Source organism: Alexandromys fortis, unplaced genomic scaffold (assembly GCF_014885135.2).
Source record: "Alexandromys fortis isolate MF-2015 unplaced genomic scaffold, M_Fortis_MF-2015_v1.1 scaffold_6, whole genome shotgun sequence".
NCBI classification, from domain to species: Eukaryota; Metazoa; Chordata; class Mammalia; order Rodentia; family Cricetidae; genus Alexandromys; species Alexandromys fortis.
In genome coordinates, this window is record NW_026067902.1 from 2,999,200 (window position 1) to 3,020,137 (window position 20,938).

Here is a 20,938-nt window from a genome sequence, read left to right on the forward strand (position 1 = left end):
CCACAAATATGAAAAATAGATGGCTGCACATGAAAGAGTGCTCACCATCACTGTTCACAGTCAAACTCAGTTCCCAATCAGTAGCTACAGCCGTGAAATGCAGAAGGTCTTAAATTACAAAGACCAACACCATACCAAACGGAGAGAAGATGGAGCAGTTCACTCTGACACACTGATGGGAATGGAACTGGGTTGAACCACTCTGTCAAATGGTTTGCCTGTTCCCTACAACTAGACATGTGATTACTGACTAGGCCAACGAGGCCACCCTACAGGTTCACCTAGGCAACAGAGCTCTGTTCACACTAACCCGGACTGAAGATATACTCAAGGCCCAGCAACAGGAAAATAAACTAACTGTAGCCTACTCGCACAGTGGAACGGCATGTACCAAAATGGTGACATGGCCAAAATGGGACTCATCTCAAAAACAACGAGCTAATGAGGCCCGACTAATGGATGCCTACTCTCCGGCTCCATGACAGCAAGAGCCTTGTTTAGTAAAGCGCCAGGGTGGTGTCTGAGAGGCACACAAAGAAGTCAAATTCAGTGACAGGAAACCACGGGGTCCTGAAGGGAATCTGGGTTGTACACCTAAAAGTAGTTCTGCTATTCTCACTATGTGTAAATTAATCACCACCAATAAATATTTTTTAAATGTAAGTAAGATGTCAGAATCTGTGTGTACATTATATGGCCTTCTCTGAGGCCAGCGTACTATGGTCATCTGAATGTAGCTTAGTTTGATGCATCCAGAATTTTATCTTAATAAAAGAGATCCAAGAGAACATTAGAAAGCCAGAAAAAATGTCATGTACCACATGGTAAGATTGAGAAGCTTTGTGAAATGCAAGTCTGTGTGTGATTTATGATAACAGGTCAATTTCTTTTTGTGGGCTGCAGTAAAAAAAAGAGTTCGAAAGCCATATTCAAGTATATTATTATGCTTAGAATTTCTTTGCAGTTGTTGATTATAGATCTAACCTTTAAGGAGTATGCTGCCACCAGGTGGAGGCCATATGCCACAAGTACAAGATCTTAGCTGGGGGATATTAACAGTTTGTATGCCACGAATCTTTTTCCGGCCAACTGAAAATCTGACACAATGTGCTTAGAATGCTTTTGAAATACATAAAATGTAATATATAGGATTAAAAAAAAAACTGACTACTCTGCAGCACATTTATGAAAACCTTAAAAAGTGACCCCTAATTTGGGATACAGTAATAATGTGTGCATGTTTTGCAGGCAATGATTTGTATCACAGACTATGGACACGGTGACAGCGGCAAACTGAAGGCTGCGAAGTACGTCTGGCATTTTCAAATATCTGTGACAACTCTAACCACAGAGAGCTGTGATGTCTAGAGTCCACAAGCACTGCTAAAAACCACTGCCATGTGACTCCTACAATCATAATAAAAGAGGCCTGCCTCCGTGAAAACTTGGTCAGAACCAAGCTCTGGCTATCCCTTCTCAGTCCAGAGAAGCTCCCAATGAAACACAAGGTTCAGGCTGGAGTTTTCTCATAGACCAGTTTATGCTTGATTGTAGATTAATTAGATTTTTCTTTTTTCAAATAAATAAATCCTCAATTCTTACACTGGCAATGTAAGAGAGAAGTTTCCTAGGTTTCTGGAAGATTCTGTTCTGAGGTTCTCCCTGAGCAGCTAGCAAGCCCTGGTTCTCTGTAGCAGGAGCTTAGCTATCTACACTAATCAGGAGTACTGTGGCTTCTAAAATTCTCTGCTCTCAGAGCTCCACTTTTTTCTCCCATGAGTAAACTGAGGTGAACAAATAGGCTTCTGAGCACAGCAGGAGGCAAAGCCTCCCTTTCTCCTCAGCCTTAATTAGGAGGTTGTTGCTACTCTCAGAAGGAAAACTCTCTAGTTCTCTTCAGGACAGGAAACATGGGAACCATTACTTCTTCCACAAGCCAGAGGCGGTCATTAGAAGTGAAGCCAAGGGCGATGAGAAATAGCTTCACATCCCGTGCACTTGGTTGTGCATGCACAGGCAGGGAACTCTCACTTTCACCCCTCCATCTAGAGGTGGCAACCTAAACCCTGGGAAACACCCCTGTTGGAGGAGAGAGCCGCTTGTTGGTTCATGGCTGCTTAGCTGCGAAATAATCACCCAGAAACTGTATTAATTAAATCGCTGCTTGGCACATTAGCTCTAGTTTTGACTTTAAAATTTAAGTCAAAAGATATTACTTTGGATAAGAGGTTTTGCTTTTGTTTCCACAGGAAATGAGGAACTGTGGATTCATACTGTGTTAAGAAAAATCAGGTTTGACCAAGGAAGATCCCCTGAGAAATCTCCGATAGGAGGAATGGCCCAGATATCTGAGTTCTACATCCAGAACAGTTCAAAGACTGCTGCCTGTGATGATAAAGCCTTAGGATACTCCAATCAGGACTTGATCATAATTCTAAATTTTCTTTAAGTCCCCATAAGATTATCAGTGCCCCCAATCAGCAGGAAGTATCCTAGAAAACCATGCCTACATCCCCCCCCCAAAAAAAATGGATTATGGATGTTTGCCTTTGTTTAGAATGTTGGTTACAAGTTGTTATAGATAATGGTCAATAGAAAAGCTAAACAAAGGAGATTCAATTCAGAGTTCTTGTTTAAAAAAGTGGGGGAGAGTGCTGTGGGACAATGGTCTGTATCCTGTCACACTTGTATTTTAAATAAACGTTGATTGGCCAGTAGCTAGGCATGAAGTATAGATGGAGAAACCAGGTAGGAAGTAGAGGCGGGGTGATGAGAATTCTGGGAAGAGGGAAGTTTCAGTCTGCAGTCATCACCCAGACACAGAGGAAGCTAGACACAGATTAAGCAAAATGTGACTGCCTTGCTGAAAAAGGTATCAAGCCACGTGACTAACACAGACAAGAATTATGGGCTAATATAAGCTATAAAACTTAATAAGAAGCCTGAGCTACTAGGCCAATCAGTTTATAACTAATGTAGACCTCTGTGTGTTTCGTTGGGAATAAATGACTGTGGGAACTGGGTGGGACAGAAACCTCAGTCAACACACCCCCACATCATCTCATCTTGTAAGTACTATTTATTTTCGGATGACTTCTCAGACATCCATCCTGTTCTATGTTCACATCATTCCTGCTTAGACTATCAGAATCTTTTCTTGTGGTGTCCCAGATGAACCTGTAATGTCATCAACAGGGATTCCTATTCTAGCCAAACTTGGCAGTCCAGCCCTTCACCAAACCCCACCACTATTTCCCATTGTGTAGTGGGCTCCTCCACTAGCCTCCAAGCCTACCGGGTGCACAGCAAGCTCTAGGAAGCTTTTCTGAACAGTTTATCTTCCTCCTCTGAGTCAGACGTATTCTTTAAGATTTTACAGACGTGTGCATTAAATGACTGGTCTATGTAGGAGACATCCCTGCTAGAACATGAGCCCCAGTAGAAATGGCCACACACCCATGTCGATTCTAAATCCCATGAACATGCTTCATATTTAGCAGTAAGAAGAAACATATGACCAAACAAACTGCCCCGAGTTTTAGGTGTATCAGGAAGGTGAGGGCTCAAAAGCCCTTTTTGGGAACAAGGCCACTATTCAGTCCAATACACTGAAGAACTAATACCCTCCTCTCTCCTTATTCTATAGGGATAACGACTGTCATCATGAGAAGCAACAATTATTTGTTCAAAGTTTAAAATATAAGGATTCTGGCCATAAACTTGGTGCCAGACAAGCACACTGGTTATTTCACTTTCTGCATCCCTAAATGTCAGAGGTGTAACTCTGTGTTGTGCTTTCTCTCTGAGTCTTCAGGAGACCTTGTCTTCTGACTTTACAAAGTATCTCTAACATGAAAGTGAAAATGCTAGCATTGTTCACCATGAAAATCAAGACAGATCACAGAGGTGGAAGGGTTTTCACGTCGTCTGAGTCCCTCATCAACAGAGGAACACAGCAACATAGGACTTCAGCACGTACCACACCCTCTTGGCATCCACCCCCATCCCTAGTGGTATTCACCCTAGGACCAGAGGCAGGAGAGTAAAGGCCCTGCCTGAGAGGTGTTGCCTCAGTGAATCCCATGGAACAGCAAGTTGTGGGGGGCAAAAAACCAACCACAGCATTCAGAGAAAGAGACCGCATTAGCTCTGTATGCTCAAGTCTCCTAATGCAGACACAGATCAATGTCAGCACATGATACTAACAGGGCAGAGGGAGCCTTAAGGGACTGGCAGGCTGGAAAGCCCTCCAAGGCAGGGGAGAGGAGCATGGTAGGCAGTAGAAACCAGAGCCAGGCAGATGTGTTTAATCCCAACTGCACAAAGAAGACACAAGAGAAGACCATCCTAAGGGGACAAGGAGATCCCGTAGGTACCAGTTTTCCCATATGTGAAATAAGAGGACCCAACAGATCTCCTTCAAAGGGACTGGTGCTCTCAGATCCCACCTCCACAGTTATCTATATATTTGTTTCTACCTTCACACATAAGGCACAAAGAATTACATTCTTCTGTAATTGTCACCACAGAGACGTGCAAAATACGGCGGCTTGTCCTGTCTATCACTCCACTATGGCCCATACGAAGGCATTAGGAAACTCCGCATAATGTAAAATGCCAATTGCAGGGCCAGAAAACACTGTATGAATTACAGGAAATGGGGCTAGAGATGGCCAAGAGAAGGATCTCTGCAAAGAATATGTTCTTCCCTATGGTACTCCATGATACCCCCCGGCAGAAATAAACCCGGCACTGCCACGGCACTTCTTCCTGTCTCTGCACTAAAACTTCCCACAGGCAGCAAACACGTGACTATATCACTATCCGTCCCACTCATAGGCCTGTGTGAACACCTTCCTGTTACCTTGAAGCTCTCATGCCCAGTACTAAGTATAATACATAGGTACCAAAGAAGGGAATTTGTTAGTTTAGGGCAAGCATCACTACTGAAAATGGCTCACTTGGCTTGTTGCTCTAGGAGGGACCACTTCTCTGTCTCTTCTACCCTATCCTTAGAACAAGACTACAGAAACAAGCTCATGGCTTACAAGTAAGGTTACCCCACATACTCACAGAGATGATCAACAGCACCCACTGGATGAAGCCAAGGGCTACTTTCTCACCTCCAAATCAGTCAGTAGAGCACGATGTGAGGACAAATCTAGGCTTCGTGAACCAGATCTATCAGAGGAACGTTCTTGGCTCAAGTCAGTGGATGACCTGTTCTTTGAATTCAAGTTTTTTCTAGTTGAAAGGGATGCAGAGAAAAGGGTGGCCTACTTGAGACCAAAGGGAGTTGGGAGATTGCTTTTTTCTGCTTGCTCACTGTAGGGCTTCTAACTATACAGGTCAGGGTGAGCAATCTTCTAGTTATTCCAAATTTTCCAGTAGATAGGGGAAAGAGTCTAGAGACAGAGAGCAAATAATAAAGAAACGAAGAAGACAGAGAGAGGTGGAACAAGTGGGTTTGATGATGGCTTCTGTAAGGAGAAAAGAGTGAGAGGCTGGTTGACGTCCTTTAGCAAACTGTTTCTGGTCTACTCAGGAAAGAGAAAGCCTTTTGCCTAATGATAGGGCAGATCACAGACAAGTTTTGGAAAGGGATATACCATGATGCTGGAAATAAGGCAGAGGCCACCGAAAATGGAGTTGGAGAAGGGGCACACCACTGGGGCACACACACAAAACCAGAAAGTCTATCCATCAGTATATGCGAAGTGCTGTAAGAACAGGCTTCCAGTTGCACACTGTTTCAGATCCGTTCCCTAGCAATGTTTAGATGTGATCTGCAGACCCCTCATGTCAGTCATCTGGGCCCCATGGCAGGGGCAGGCTCAGAGCATGTATAGCAATGAGGGATATATTGGCCTAGCCGTAGGGCAGATGACGTCACCCCTCTCTCCCATCTCTACCCTTTTTGCCAAAGGCAGAATCTGCTTCAAATTCCAGGACACTTTAGTTAGACTCTGTATTATCAATTAAAAACTTTTACACATATGCAATATAAGTATTTACCTATCTATACTAACATCTAATAAATGCCTCAGAATTCTTTTGTAGCTTTACTCTGGCAACACATTGTTTCTTAGAAGAGCAGGCAGATGGCTTGTAGTCATGACAGATGGCTAAGTAAAAAAAATATCAATGCTGCTCTTAAATATTTCTGCAACAGAGAACATGAAAGAAAAGATAACTCACTAGAAATTATTGTGGACTACCTAGAGTCTCTGAAGGGCTGCAGAGCAGGCCCCATCCGTGGTTAGCAACATGCAGGCTGTTCTGGGACATGATTGAGATCAGTGATGGCTTATGTACCCTGAAGTGGAGTTTGGAAAACAACAAAACTATCAGTCCGTGTAAATTTTTATCATAAATCTCTCTCCCTCCCTCTCCCTATCTCTCTCACTCTCTGTGCATGTGATACATGTGTATGTGTGCATATATGTATATGATTGTGTACGTATATATGTGTACATGTGGTGTGTACATGTGTGAGAGTATGTGTATATACATGTGTATGTATGTGTGTATATAGGGACCTTTTATGTCCCTGACGACAAACTAAAAAAATCAGGTTGGCGTGAGTTGAAGGAATTTATAAAATTTATTATGAGTCAAAGAAAAACCCTCTAAATATTCCCCTAGTGACCTGTACCTAGACTGAGAGGTAATTTTGAATGTAGGGTAGTCTCAGAGGGAGATTTGTGAATGATGTGCATGAAGGTGGGAGGGGGTGGCACAACCTTCCTACCTCCTTGGGTAGAACCAAGGAATCCTGAAGCGAAAAACTGGGGATTTTCGATGATTAGAGGAGTTCCATTTCTTCAGCTATATACAAAAAGAACAATGGAACAATTGGGTAAATATTAATAGTAAACAAGCAGAGCCACAGGAGCCAGTTGATGCATCTACATCTTGGAAGAGATGGGAAAGATTTCCTTTGATTGCAGGCTCACTCTGCCTTTTTAAAAAGTACCTTTGCCTATATGGTGGAATTGAACGTACTCTTAAAATAGGTGAACGGTGCTAAGTAGAAATGAATTGCTACCTGGCTACATGCATTTAGCGCTTAATTGTTATGCATTTTCAGACTGAGAGAATCTGTCATATAGTTAAGCAAGGGTTGCCCTCAAGGAAGCAGCAATACTTAAATATCAGGTCACAAGGATTGAGGAAGAAAAGAAAAAATAGCTTCCAAACCGGCAGATAAATACTCCTTTTTAGTTCTTCAGGGCCTTAAGGACAGGGAACTAGGCAAACCAGAACAAACATGAGGAGACTGCTATATGCTCCATGTAAGAAAGACTTGTAGACCAGAAAGGCCTTCCAGACAGGAAGTGATCTGTCACAGGAAGTGGTCTCACCACCCAACCCAGAAGATCAAACTATACTGACACCAAACCCGTAAAATTGGGAGACTGAATGAATCATCACACTGTCACTACAGAACACAAGCCTTTTTCCTGTGAGAAGTGAGCAAAACCACACAGGGAGGACAGACCGGCTGCCTCGCTGTGTTCCTGCCAGCCACTTCAAACATCCAGGAATGCACAGTGGTTACCGGCTTTTGTGTTTCTAAAATGTGTCTCTAAAGATGTGGGCTTACTGAACTCAAGAGTCAGAGAATGGACCTTCTGAGGAAAATGTTAACATGGAAAGCAGGGGCTTGAGAGTTGTACATAAAGCCTTTATCCTGGAAGCCTATGTATGTAAGTTCCTAAGCCTGCTTGATTCTCAATCCCCCTATCTGTAATAGGGAGCAATAATGACAATGTAGAATGCAAAGAGAGTAACAATATCAATAAATTAGTTATAAATTGAGAGGAGTTAACAAATAAACAACATCATTCTCACCAGTCACTCAAACCAGTGAAGGTAAACAAAAGAAAACAAAGCAAAAAACTGACCAGCCCAGTGTCCTTCTGTGATGATGGGGGCATTCGTTACCTGTAGTATCTTGAGTCATGTGTGAAGTGATGACAAATGAGATTGGTTAATTAACAATTAATCATTAATTTCAAAACCTGCATGTAGCCACTGGACACTGTAATTACTTCCCCAAAGTGACTCCTTGCTCAAAAATCTGGGTTACATTATGTTAGTGAGAGACTGAAACCACAAACAGTATCAGGACCCCATAATAGGACCTGCCCAGTGAACCAAGGGGATTCCCATCCCACAGGGAATTCCAGAACACTCCTCAGCACTGCCTGTGAGGGATGAGAGGTACTAACCTGGGAAATTTCTATGAACTTTACCAAAGAAGGTGTTAGGTCCAATAAACGTTTTAAAGGTATTTTCCTTGTAAATAGAAGGTGAGCCAATAAAAATAATTACTTAGAAATAGAGGATTAAGAAGTTAAGCTCTCATTCATCTTTCACCCTGCTTTATCAAATCAAGAGGAAAAAAAAGCCAAAATTCAAGTATGATTCTTAAAATGATTGCAGTCCCTTGTCTAATCATCCCTTGGTTTTGGTGGGAATGACCTTTAACGTTTGGTGCTGAGTTCCCCTCTTTCTGTGCGTTCAACGTCTCCCAGCTAGGGAAACAATCTTATAACTGCTTTCCACAAAAGGATCAAGAGTTCAAAGGGAATTTTCAATCAATTCCTGCCTAAGGCAGGAAACCGAAATCCAAACGGGACAAACGCGCGTTAGAAAAACAAGGCCAGGGCTGCTGGTCAGAACTCAGCTTTTCCTCGCCTGGCTGGCCCATTTTTTGGAGAACTACAAAGAGGGATAAAGGGAGGGAGGTAATTGGTCGCAGGGCTTGTTGGGAGCCACCTCTACTTTCCTTTTCTAATTGACTGCTGGGAATAACACCCTCTTCAAGGAATGCTCAAAGGGGAAACATGCTGGGACAAGAGACCCCTGATGAAATGGCTTCAGAAGCTGCAGATCATTAATTAAGGATATTGAGAGAGAGGTTGAAAGCGGAGCTGAACTGAGTGGGAGGGACAAGTCAGTATCAGCTGCCACCTACGCATTAGCAATTAAGCCTTATAAAGGTTCTCAGTGGAAACTTACATCTCCCAGGCATCCTCCTCTTGGCAAGAGAAGAGTCTCCTGAGGCCACTGAACTCTGAAGACTGCAGCTCTGACTTTGGAGTAAATGGTTACAAAATCTACTGTAAGAGAGTCCTGATTCTTGGGATCTGATGGATGGCTACACGTCTCCATGGCCTGAAAGAGTGTTCCTCTAGCTTTAATGTGTATATATGTATAAGTAATGTATAATAAACTGAAGACTGCTACGGCTTGCCCTGGAGGGGGAGGGGGAACTGAGAATTTGCACTTCTAACAGGATTCCAGGTAACCTTGATGCAGCTGGGGGCAACAGTCTGCCAATCAAAGACCTATGACAGTGGTTTGTGTCCCTGGACACACACAGAGATCAACTGCATGACCCCACCATTCCTTGGTCGAGATGTTTCATTGGCTGTTTTTCTTTTCTTTTTTTCTTTCTCTCTTTTTCTTAGAAACCAAAATAGAATGAGCATTTTGCACAAGCATTACCATATGTATTCTAATGCTGTCTGGGAATCTGCTGCCGCAGATTCCCTCTGTAGAACAACTGGAGATACGGGAAAAAATGATAAAGTTCTGCTTCTTTCAAACAATGGGTGATAAACTCTGACCTGAGACTTCTAGAAGCTGAGCAGCAAGCAGGTAACGATTTCAAAACACCCCAAACTTTCTGAGGCTCTTCCTGGTCTCTTCCCTGTGCAGCACACCCCTTTTCTTCTTTCAAGATCATCTTCCTCATTCCTACTTATCTGGAATTCTGAGGCTGTCCTTCCCTCGTTGCTTTTGCCTTAACATGGCTCATAGAGAATTATGCTCATGAAATCAAGTTCTACAGTGCCTGTTTCTAATTTAACTGACAGAGGGGCTAAATATTTTTCTTTGGTGGGGAAAAAAAAGCAGCTAAATTATTTTTGGTATGCGCTTTCTGATTAATTCTGCCTTGGGCACTGGCCCTTAACAGGAAATTTTTGCCCCATCCTCAACTCCTCAACTTAAGGAAGCAGCAGGCTTTGTACGCCATGCCCTGGCGCTATTGGTGAAATGTGTTAGTGCCGATAACCTCCAAATAATATGGTTAAAGGAAGGTTTAAAACTTTATTCAGGTTCTAAACCATGGGGGTAATTCTGGCCCCAATATACAGTTTTACTCCTACACACCATGTCTGGAAACATTTAGGGCTGCCACAATTGGCATCTAGTGGGCAGACTACAAGAGCTGCTGAGCATTCAGCATGGCACAGGCTGGCCCCCACAACAAAAGATCATCTGGCTTATCCTGTCATTAGTGCCCACGTAAAGAAGCCCACGTAGAAGCTCCCACATGGAGCTGGCTGACTTCTCAGCGTTGGAGAATTTATAAGGATCAGAGGCTAGGAGGAGGAGGAAGCAAAAGAGGGCAAATGGTCCAGAGTCAGTGGAGTAAGAGCTTGGGCTGCTGTTCGTCCTTCTACTGCCTATAGCAAAGGAAAGAGCTTCCAATTCTCTGCCCTGACTGACGGTTTTCATGGGAACACAATGTAACATGTTAGGAAAACAACAACCACAGCGAGTGATTCACCTCCTCAACAAGTGACAGAGGACACCAGTCCATAAGGCACTGTTTACATTACCACTCATTTTCAACAATGAGGGAAGGGAAGGGGGACCCAGTGAGGGATCACATTTTATGAAATAATGTAGGAGCTACAACAGACACTTAGAAATCGACTATATTATGATAGAAACACAGCACTGCTCTTCCGGAAATACTGATCACTTTTATTGTGGGTAATCTGCATAGAGCTCTTTATACAGTGATAGATGGAACAGTACCTTCCATGCGACATCATTCATCTCACAGTAAGACTCACGCATTAGATCCATTTCCTCTTGCTATTAAACCCCTAGGAAGTTGTACCAATTAACTTAACTCTCAATATCAAATCGATCCAGCTGAAAAGATGAACATTATGTCTTTATATCCTAATAAAATGAATAAGCATGGTGGCTAGCTCCTGCAGGTTTAAGTGTCAAGTAGCTGCATAACGGGTTAACTAAAACTCTTATGTTTTAAAAGGGTTACATTAAAGAATTACTTAAACACCTCATAAAACATTATTTCCCTTATAAGTATTCACTGTGGTTCCTCTATACAACAAAGTCAATTCATTCACCTGAAAGGTATCTTACTTCTCTGCTGGAAGGGAAAGAGAAGATGCCAAAACTATTCAGAAAATTCTTAGAGGTACCCCACAAATAAGCACTGAAACCCCATATTCTCCTGCCCCATCCCGGTGAAGTCGGTCAGTCATTGTAGTCAAAGTTTTACCAGGTGATATGAAGTAATCTCTGAATTATAAAGGACATAAATATGTCACCAAGAAATACCAAGATGCCCCCAATGAACGTAAATTGTTTATCCCAGGCCTAAAATACTTGCTACACTAATGCCTGCGGAGATATTAGACACTAAGGTTGATTAAAGCCATACTCATTGCAATTGCTGCCATTATCAGTGAAGCAAACATTCGTTTCATTACAGGGATTTATGTCACCTGGCAGAGCATAGTTGATCCAAGTGAAAACCAAGGTTAAAATTTTCTCTGTTGTAAAAACTCAGTGCATTTGTAGCATTGGCCCCTTACCAGAAGAGGGTAATGGGTGGTCAGTCTGGCACGCCTCACAGAGCACAAAGTTACCTGTCATGAAGGCAGCACCTGCCACAGGACACAGACCTCATAAACACCTCAGGGAGATGCTGGTTCTTAAGGGTCATGCATGTGAAGACATAGGGACTCTTTTCTCTTGGACAAGTAAACAGCTGTCTAGAGGACCAAGCTCTTTCGGTTTGCGTCCACCTCAAGAAACAGAAGTACTATCCACTGGCCAGCCACCTTCCACATGCTAACGCTAGCTCCATGCTTCATGCTCCACGCTTTTTCAAAAGTGGCTGATCCTGTAGAGGAATTACTATGGGCCATAAGATATTTGTAAACCACAGCCTCAATTCTAAGCACAAACTAAGTCCCCCTGAAGCATTCCAGCCTTTCCGGCTCCTGTGGGAACATCTCCAGGCCCCATGCTAGCTTCTTTTTCTTCTTGACTGTACTCCCAAATTTCATATTCCCAAGCAGGTTGTTTGGAGCTCAGGGTCTTCAGGAAAGCTCACCAGAAGCAAAGAAATTTCTAATCCTCTCTCACTGGACAAACCGTTTGCTCTGCTATGCAGGCTCACTCAGCACCTACTTTGCAAACACAGTCACCTCTAAGGAAGGAAAGGGATTGTTTTCAGTTTACATTTCAGGCCTAAGTCAATAGTGAATGGGTGGGTAGAGGGGCAGAGGGCAGAGGAAAGAACATGAAGAATGTGTACGTTTACATCATTCTCTCCCACTTGGGGAATTCATAAGATAAGGAAGAAAACTTATATTCATACCTCCATTTTCCAACTTGCCTAAAACTACATACCCACCCACCCCAATCTGCTTCCTCCCCAACCCTAGCTCAATGGTTCTCTTTTAAGACCTGACACTCCCTTCTCCAGAAGCCAAATACAAGGCCCACCCTGGAGTCCCACCTACCCACCTCCACCCACAGTCCAAGCAATCACTCCGTCTTGCTGGGTCCCGCGCATCAGCCTTTTGTACTTCTCTCCTTCCATATACCTACAGTCTGTTCCTGAGGGATCAAGTTGTGATCAGCCTTGTCCCGAGCCCCTACTCCACTAAAAGAATTTTAAGGGGTCTTCTCCCTGCTGTTCTCAGAGAAAAGGCTAACTCGTTGAGAAGCTAACCATACATCCCAGTTTGCCCAGGTCACCTACAGTTTATGCCCACTACAAGGCTAACTATTAACAGCAAGCTTTTAGTCTGTGCAATTGGCCGCAGTTCTTATAAGAACATGGTCTTTTGTGAGCTGTACCCTGCCCGAACTCCAGTCTCATGGAACTCTGTGCTCTACAGGGCTCCTACTCTGCAGGCCACTAGCCACTCATCCATTTGCTATGTACTGAGCATACACCAGTCCAATGTCAGAAGGCAAACAAGCAAAAAGTGAAGACAGAACCTTGGTTCTGATGAAAGGCACTTCCTACTTGCCTACATCACCTCCCTGTGGGTTCAACCCATGGGTTTCTGCGGCCTGGGCTTGTGTCTTCTTCATGGAAACATGTGACTATATACTGAGGTGACACTCCCTATAGCTAGCTGGCAGCATCATGATTCTCCTTTTCAAACACTGACTCAAGATTTCAAATTCTCCAGGTGCTGTAAGGTTAGTCTGACAGCCAGATTCTTCCATGAGATGGTAAGTTCCGCATTTAGTTTTGGTTTTGTTATCTGTTGATGCGCCAAAGCTTACGAAGTCTGAGAGATGCTCAACGAGGTACTGTAGACAGGAGAGGGACAGCATACCTGCTCCCCACCTTGGGGCCAACCAACTCTCCTTCCTAGTCCTTGTGTAGCTAAGATAGTATGGTACTTGAGATCTAATCCATCTCCCTGACATTGGCTTCTGCCCCTTCTTATCCTCCAAGGCACAAAGCTGCTCTGGGGATCTGTCAGTAAAGAGAAACCGTCTCTCCCCTCCATCACCTCACCGTCACTCTGCTGGACAATTCTTCTTACTCCCTGAAAGGCACTAGAGGAAGACTCACCTGAGAAACCATACCCAAAGGTGAGCTTCTAACTAAGCACTTACTAGCAGAGAGATGCTCTACTTGAATAGCACCAAGTTATCCAGAAGAAGCAAGTCAAATATTTCTTGCACCGAACAACCGTAACACTGCTGTGACTTAGCCAAACTTCTCCCCACTGCACAGTGGATCTCTGCTGTATCTGCACAAATAAAAAGCCTATTTAGACAGCTTCCCCAAACGGGGTTCTGAAATACTGATGATTCCCCTTGAGAAAAACCTACTGCTTCTAACTTATAAAGGTTGATTTTTCTTAGCTTCTACTCATAACATTAAAACATAAAATAGTCCAAACTTCAGCTTGAATAAAAACAACAAAAGGCTGTGAACCCTCATTCAGAGGGGTTATTTTATTTAATATGATGGGTACGTTGCCTACATGTATGTCTATGTGCCCCCTGTGTGCCTGTTGACACAGAGGCCAAACTGGGCATCTGATGCCCTTGGAACTGATGTTACAATTAGTTGTGAGCCTCCATGTGGGCATTGAGTACTGCTCTGGAAGAGCAGCCAGTGCTCTTAACTACTGAAACATCTCTACAGCTCCTCAGGATAAGTATTTTTTTGTAACCATACTATGCAACAAGGAGTCTAACATAAGGTGGAAACTAGACAAGGTTCATTCTTACAAAGTAAGTTATAAGGAGAACGTGCTGTCCCGCACAGCTGCACCATGCCATAGCTGAGAGAGTGGTATTATCCACATGGAGAAGAGATCTCATTCCCTCCCTCAACTCAGCTTTCTAAACTGAAAGACCTCACATGCAACTAGTAGGTAAAGGTGCTAACATTAACTTCTTTATAATTAATTGGCATATATAATTACATATATTTTGGAATTCATCATGATATTATATGTAGACATTGAGGAATGATTAAATCAAGCTTATTAAAATATTAATCTCCTCTCACACTTTTCTTTATAGAAATCACAGTCATTTCATTATGTATATGCATGTATGTGTATGTGTACCCATGTGTGCATGTGTTGTGTCTATGTCTCAATGTGTGTGCACATGTGCCCGTGTGTGTATATTGCATGAGTCCATGGGTGTGTATCTATGTGCATGTTTTCCTGTATGAGGGTGTGGGCTGTGTATGTGTCTGTGTACATGAGGATGTGTATATCTGTGTAGATGTGTATATCTGTGTTTATGTGTATATGCATATGTTTATGTGTGTTTCTATGTGTACATGGATTTGTCTGGTATGTGTGTGTGTGCAAGTGTATGTATGCGTATATGCATGTATGTGTCTCTGTGTTTTAGTTTCTATTCTGTTGCTGAGAAGAGATACCATGAAAGCATTTAATAGGGGGCTTGCTTACAGTATCAGAGGGTTAGTCCATTATTATCATGGCGGGAAGCAGATAAAGAGAAAGCATTTAATTGGGGACTTGCTTACAATTTCAGAGGCTTAGACCATTATTATCATGGTGGGAGGCAGACAAGCATGGTGCTGGGGCAGTAGCTGAGAGCTTTACATCGTGATCCACTAGGAGCATTCAGGATGGTGGTGTGGTGGGCTTCTGAAACCTCAAACTCCACCCCAGTGACACAAGGTCCCATCAAGGCCACATCTCTTAATCCCTCCCTAGCAATTCAGCAGCTGGGGACTACGCATGCAAATAAAAGCCTGTGGGGCATTCTCATTCAAACCATCACACATCACACTGTCAGAACAGACACACAGATACACACTGCATAGGTATGTGGTCCTAGAGACTGAATGCAATGTTTCCTACATACTAGACAAGTGCTCTACAAATGAGAGGCAACTCCAGACCTGATTATTATTATTAAATAAACCAAGCACAGAAAATGCTGTTTTCCCATACCACAGTGGACCGTTCTGCTCCCTTTCTAACTGAGGAAAGCCACACCCTCAGGGCCCACTCATTAATCACATACAGAAATGTCCGAATAGCCCAGATCAAGGAAGGCAAATCTTTCTAGGAAGTGCAAAGAAAACAATATTTGGGGTATAATATCACCTGGGGCAACAAGAATCTACTGAAAAGTAGGCCCTTAGCCATCACAACCCATAAGCTATGAGTGAGAGCTCAGGGGACCGAACAGCACAGAGGTGCAGTGGCAGAGACTGCTCCTGTGAAGCAGCATCCTGCTTCCCATGGCTCTATCTGCAGCTTCTTCTGCTGGAGCTGTGTCGCCCACAACCCGGAGCAGAGCCTCCCTGGCTTTCAACTCCAATGTTCCACAGTAGAGTTCAGAGTTTGTCTGATTTTGGAATATTTTCACTGACTTTACCAGCTGAACTCCACTAATCCCCACGCCCCAAATCCAAGTCTCCTGAACTATAATGTCAACACTGAGACGTCTCAGATTTCACACTTAACAGATCTGGCAACATTCAGTCTGGATCTGAAATGGCCTCGCCTTTGCGCACTGTCTTATGCTACCTTCACGAGCCCAAAGGCCTTGTGGTCTTTAAAATTGTATTTCCAGGCTGAGAATTATTCCCGGTTCACAGGAAAGAAGAGCCAAAGTTTGTTAACTGAGATACCACTTTTTAAGAGCACTATGAGGAACATAAGAGCAGCAGACAACTAACCCACTTGCCATCACTTGTCAGAACAAGAAGGCAAAATCAAACAGGACTGCAGGAGACATATTCCACATAATGTGAGTCTGCCAGATATGCCTTAAACTACCCAGTGAAAGCAGAGAACACACACCTTCTCAAATGCACAGGAAGCTATCTGTGTGTGCATCCAACTAAATCTCAGCTTTCGAAGTGACCCTGACCTGTCAAGGCAGGGCAGAGGCAGGCAGGACTGGGGGCCTGATCCTTTAGTCGAGTGGGTCTCAACCTTCCTAATGCTGAGACCCTTTAATACAGTTCCTCATGTTGTGGTGACCCCCAACCATAAAGTTATTCATTGATACTTCATAATTGTAATCTTGCTATGGTTAGGAATTGCCGTGTGTATATCTGATACGTGACGTGACCCGAGAAGCACTGTTCTAACAGGACAGAGTAGCCAGGCGGAGGGCATCTAATCCCACTCCAAGCTGTTCAGCTGCTCAGGTCTGTCTACTGTGTCACTCGGTCCTTGTCTCTGCCCAGCAGACAATCCATGGGCAGCCTACCGTGGGAGAAGCAATATGATTCAGAACTGGAATATTTGTGTAAAGGTGAGGACTCTGGCAGGGTGCGATAGTGCACACCTATAGGCAGTTGGGAGCCTTTGAAACCAGCCTGTGCAACATAATGAGGCCTCGCTTTAAAAAGAGGGTGGACTGGGGGGAGGACTCCACACACACACACACACACACACTCATACTCCAGTGCATGTGTGTAACTTGTTCATCACGTTCTGCCACTTTTATATAGGGTTGAGCTGCAACCTGGGTTCTTTTGAAAAGTTATTAGTAATTGTCCTTTATTTTCCACCTTGATATCAACTCAGGGAATTAAAACCCACTTTTGGAAAACGATATGCCTCTATGCCCAAGCAGTTATTTTCTCTTTATAATCCAAACTATTTTTAAAGAAAGATGAGAAAGCGCCGTCTCTATACCAAACCTTTATGCTCGTGCCATAAAAAATGTGCAAGTAAGTTGTTTCTCCATGGCAGGCTCAAATTCCCATCTTAATCAAACCTGATTTTGAAATGCATTTCGTGATTGACATGTGGCCAAGGAACTTCTCACCATGTGAGCCCTCAGCACACTTCCCAGACTCCAAACACGAATAACCGCTGCTAATTGTTTCCTTCTATCCTCAGATGTTCTTAACTTCATCAAAGTTTAACAGCATGGTGGTAATTTCAGAGAAAAGCCAAAACCTAAAAGCCACAAAGCAACCACGGTACTGTGTTTACTGACTTTCCAAATGTGTTAACAGACTTCACAAGGAAAAAAGCTCAAAGATTCACTAAATTGTGTAAACACACAAACTCATGCCAGGAATGTAAAGATGAACCAGTAAGATGAAAGTGTGAGCCAGGGTGTTACTAAGCTTCAAGCTCTAAAGCTTCACAGCAGGGGTTGCCTTCCCTTACTCGGGGAGGGTGACACAGGTAAGCCTTCTTATGCTATTCAGGCTTCCAAAAAGTCTTTATTCATCCCATTATAAAATTCTGTACCAGTCTTTCAGTCTTTGCAAACAGGTGACCCTTATGTCATGCCTGGCTGTGCTGTGAAGGCAGCATCCTCTGTTCACAGTATGGGTTCCCCAAAGCTGCTGCTGAGGACCAGGTTTTTGCTGGAGTATCGTCTGGACAGCCAGCATCACTGCAGACAAAACTAGAATCTGCACACTGCCAGCTCTGCTGCTCAGCACCCAACCCCCGCTCTGTGGATGGGACCTCTGCAGACTGAATATGGTCTTGGATTCTGCCATTAACACAGAGACGAAACAATTGCCAGACTAAGGGCAGAGACTCAAAGGGCTTCCCGAACTCATGAAATTCTCTTGGCATGGAGATTATTGCTAATTTTGGCTTGTGCTAGTTTATATCCAGGGGGACTAGAATGAAAAGAACATTTTATTGATCGCAATTATGGCAGGAAAGTCTGTGGATTTTCCATGATTCTGGTGCTCTTCCTTTCTTAGAAACACTGGGATTATGAAGAGAAAGTGAGTGATCGGAGTGATCACTCTGAACATAGATTTTATCTCTTCTATAATATGGCTAAAGAGCAGAAAGCAAAATAAAATTATAAAAAGAAACCACCTCTTAACAGTTAGACAGATTTCCACTTCATAAGCAGTCCTCTTAACCTCAGGGCTGAAAACAGCATTAAAGCAGAAGCAAACTAGGATCATGCTTTTTGACTGCTGGACACCATCCAAAATTTATCACAAAACCAAAGTCCTGAAAACAAAATAGACTACAATGCCCTCCAAACAAGCCATGAATGTATCAAAGCAATTCCTTCCACAAACAGGTCAAAATGGAATAATAAATTTGCCATGTTAGTCACATGAATAAAGCAAGCCCTGGGTTTTCTCCACAGACTCACATGGGCTTCATTTAGTGTAGTTTGAAGGATCTGAGACATTTATGTTAGAAGGCAAAATCCCAAATCACAAACTTCTCTGACCTGATAAGTCAAACTGTTAAGCCTAGAAAAACATAGCTAGTGGGAGGAATGCTGGTCAGCTACTTGGGGCAGGTGGGTACAGGTTTTCACAGGGAGTGCCATGGTGTTCTCCTCAGGGATCAAAGACTGGGTAGAAAGGCCTGACAATGCCCCCCGCCCCAAATCCTGGTCCAAAGGGCTAGAGTGGTAGAATGGCAACTCACTGCCAGGAGGCACAAGGAAAAGACCAGAAAAGGAGAATGAATAATAGGAGAAAAGATAAAGATTTCCCCAAGAGTATTACAAAGCCAATGGAGCTTATTCCCCAAGAGCACTTTAGCTTCTAACTAAAATTAATTTCTGTCTATAAACATTATAGGCATCAGATTAAAAAAGAGTAACTGGGGAAGGTACGAATTTTTGTTGAATGATTCACCTCCCTATAAAAATTAATGTCATCTCAAAAACGATGACATCCAATGTGAGATTCCCACAAAGGATGAGGATCAGGATCAGCACACAGCTCCTCCCCTTCTTTTCCATTCCGGGATGCTCTTTTGATCTCTTAAAACTTCAAACCACAGCAAGGCGTTACAAACTGGAAAACCTTCTGTTGCTGTTATTGTTGTTGTTTTTGTTTTGAGACAAGGCCACAGGTAGCCCACGTTTAAACTTACTATGCAGTTAATGGCCTGAGATCCTCCTGCCTCTGAAGTGCTGGGATAACAGGCATGCACCAGCAGGCCAGGCCAAAACTTTGGCAATTTTATAATAATCATTTTCTAAGAATGCACACTATTTTTATCAATTTCAAAAGTGAAAACAGAATTTTAAAATGAGGTCTAGCTGGATAACATAATGGTTAAAGACATTTGTCACACAAATTTGATGACATGAATTCCATACCCAGAACTTATATAAAGCTTGAAAAACAGATTCTGTAAGTTGTCCTCTGTCATACATTATAGCATGTGTCCCCTGAAAATACATTATGTATGTGTTCACACACACTCAAGATTCTTAAAAATTCTCTTACAAATAATTGTTCGACACCCAAAGTGATCAATTACCAGGTCTGTATCTATGCATATACATGCATAGATACATATACATGTACATGCACATATACATACATACACACATACATATACATACATACACACATACATATACATACATACACATTCATATACATACATACACACATGTGGGTGTGTGCATGGGTGGGTATATGTACACATAATTTTTAAAGGATCATGCATGACAGAGGATGGCATTTCTGTTCCCAAGAATGTACAGAAAAGACCGGATAATTACACAGGCACTAGCTGTTCCTTCTACCCTTCACTTTCCCAAATGAAAAAGCAGAATGGAATGCAAATGATGAGGAGTAATTATAATGAGAGGTAACGGTAAGTGTGTGTCGGTCCTTTTCCCTTTGCCTTCCTTTCTTAATGGCTAAGAAGTCAGAGACAAATACTGACACTTTCTTAGCAGTAAACAACTCACCGAAGGTGCATGGAGATGCAAAGGCAGCACTGTCTGAGAAAGCCCTAACATGATGATCTGGGGGCTGATTACATGAACAGAGATGATGCTACCTAGGTTGTTTCAAGTTTGTCCCTGTTTGTGTCATAAGGCCAGCCCGCACAGTCAAGAGTCAGTTCAGATACTTCAGCGGGTGAATCATGGTGTCTTCCTCCTGGTCCTCCTGCGACCTATCAGTGCCTAAGATGACTGACTGTTTCTCTTCATAGTTTTGCCTCCTCATTTCTATGATTATTCATGAACATGGACATTGCAGCCGTCATGAGAAAACTGTCTTATCTGGGCACAAGAATGTTCTCAAGTGCCAGGATTTACGTTTTATTGGCTTCTATACAGAACTGCAGCAAAGGGGCTGGTTTATTCTATGATACCCATTAAGTGAAAGGACGAATCAGCAAAACATCAACTGCTGAGTGATGACTGTGCCCAGATGAAAGATATATTGTCTCATTAGGAGTAGAGAAACTTATCTTAAAGGGCCTCATGCTTTGGGAGCTACTTTAGGGTTGGATGGTGGCTCCATTGTCTACGCCCTAATTCTAGAATGTGGGTTACCTTATTTAGAAAAGGGATCGTTATAGATATAACTAAGTTATAGGTTTTGAAGACAGCACCCTGAATTAGCAAAATGGGCCCTAAATTC

At 43.0% G+C, this 20,938-nt stretch overlaps 1 protein-coding gene across 8 annotated transcripts in view; it reads right to left on the reverse strand.

Moving 5' to 3' along the window:
* Positions 1-20,938, reverse strand: part of Slx4ip (SLX4 interacting protein) — a 153,147-nt gene that overhangs the window by 57,926 nt on the left and 74,283 nt on the right. The window lies entirely within an intron of this gene.